This window comes from Scyliorhinus canicula, chromosome 16 (genome assembly GCF_902713615.1).
Source record: "Scyliorhinus canicula chromosome 16, sScyCan1.1, whole genome shotgun sequence".
NCBI lineage: Eukaryota > Metazoa > Chordata > Chondrichthyes > Carcharhiniformes > Scyliorhinidae > Scyliorhinus > Scyliorhinus canicula.
Genome location: NC_052161.1, coordinates 116,690,502 through 116,692,235, shown reverse-complemented (window position 1 = coordinate 116,692,235; position 1,734 = coordinate 116,690,502). Strand labels below are relative to the sequence as shown.

Here is a 1,734-nt window from a genome sequence, read left to right as displayed (position 1 = left end):
TAGCCGGGGAGGAGCAGGAGAGGACTATCTCCAAGACGGAGGTCAGCATGCGACAACCAAGTGAGCTCCAAATGTAGAGTGAAGTCCCAATTGCGAGTGAGTCACCACTCTCTCCAAGACCACTCCTGCCCAAGCTCTCACCGAGTGTCTTGTCCTTTGTCTTGCAGGATCACCATCAGACCAGGCCGCCCATCCGGCGAGCATCACCCCCCCAGCCACATCCCCAGCATACCCTGAAGCATCGGTCCAGGGAAGACACCAATGTCTCGGCCCTGCTTTTACCTGCACCCTCCACTATCGCAGAGACGATCACCTCGTGTGGCAATTCAATGACGAGGCTCCTGGGTCACCTTCTGGTTCGCACTTCACACATGCTGCAGCCCATCAGGTGGATGTAGGGACTCCTGAGGGAGCGGACAGTCGAAGAGCTGCCGATCCCAGGAAACAACTGTTGTCCGGACAGGGTGTCACGTTGAATCCCCTTGTAGACCTCACCAAATTCATCTATTTGGGGGCAAAGCAGAGAATTTGGTTTTACTACCACTGTGCGGCTGAGCATGCAGTTCTGGAGTTTGGATAGCGGGTCGTTTCGTAGTAAAACGTTATCTACCAGCTCCAATCACTTTCTGCTTGGTGATTGCCGACGGATGGATCTCATCAGCAAACTTCAGGATGGCCTGGTTTGGGTCCTCATATGTGTGTGGATCAACATAGGTCTTCAGAGGCTTCAGCTGGTCTGGAGGTCACAAAGTCCCACAAACATTTTAATGTATAACCCACACCTGTTAAAATAGCGGGCAAGATATTAACATCAATAGTTGCAAACATGATTTCCACATGGTCAAAGTCAATGGAGAGGCCTGTGGACACCCAAATAAAACCACCAGGCCAGCAGGAGACACACAGTCACCCAGATAGAGCCAAGATGGAAGGGTGGGGCCTATAATTACCTGCATAGTCATGTGGCCCAGTAGGCCGAGGGTGTCTGTGGGGGTCATGACTGGTACTGCCTTGAAGAGCTGGCTTCTTCAATATTCAGTCAATAAGGCAGCAAGCTTGCAGTAAGTACTCACAGGAGAGTACTGAACCCATGAAATTGGGATAATTAAAAATTTACATTTTCATAAACAGAAGACATTACTCAGCTTCTAAATGGGGAATCATCTTTCACTGCCTCCATTCCGACTGGGTTTATCTTGCAGAGGCAAGGATTTTTAAAAATTTAAAATGAGACTTACCAGAGTGCTTGGTGAAATAAATGTCCTCAGGTCCCTGACGTGCCCGGGAACTACGTCTCCTAAAAAAAAAGATTCAAAAGAAAATATATCACGGCCCGAGTTTAGAAGACCATTGCAAACCAGGCCAGGCACGATCTTGGGCTGGATTTTCCACACCCCACGGCGGTCCGCCATTGGCTGGGGGTGGGATTTGCCGATCCCGCCGCTATCAACGGGGTTTTCTGTCGTTCGGTCCCTCTGCTGACGGGAAACCCCATGAAGGGGGGGGGGGGTGCTCACCGTCGGTGGGCCCGGATGATCCCGCCAGCAGGAATGGTCAGAACATCCTGCCCCTCATTTTCCATTGCTGCTCGAAGTGATTAGAAGTGTTTTGATTCCTTCTATATGTGACTTCTGACCAGTCATGTGAAAAATGAAAATCGCTTACTGTCACGAGTAGGCTTCAATGAAGTTACTGTGAAAAGCCCCTAGTCGCCACATTCCGGCACCTGTCCGG

At 50.5% G+C, this 1,734-nt stretch overlaps 1 long non-coding RNA gene across 1 annotated transcript; it reads right to left on the bottom strand.

Annotated features, from left to right (window-relative positions):
- Positions 1–365: 365 nt before the first annotated feature.
- On the bottom strand, positions 366–1,299 carry LOC119950901. The gene is made up of 3 exons (XR_005457455.1): positions 1,239–1,299; positions 611–736; positions 366–504 (listed from the first exon to the last, which is right to left on the bottom strand). It is a non-coding gene; the product is annotated as an uncharacterized LOC119950901 (long non-coding RNA).
- Between the last annotated feature and the right edge of the window lie 435 nt (positions 1,300–1,734).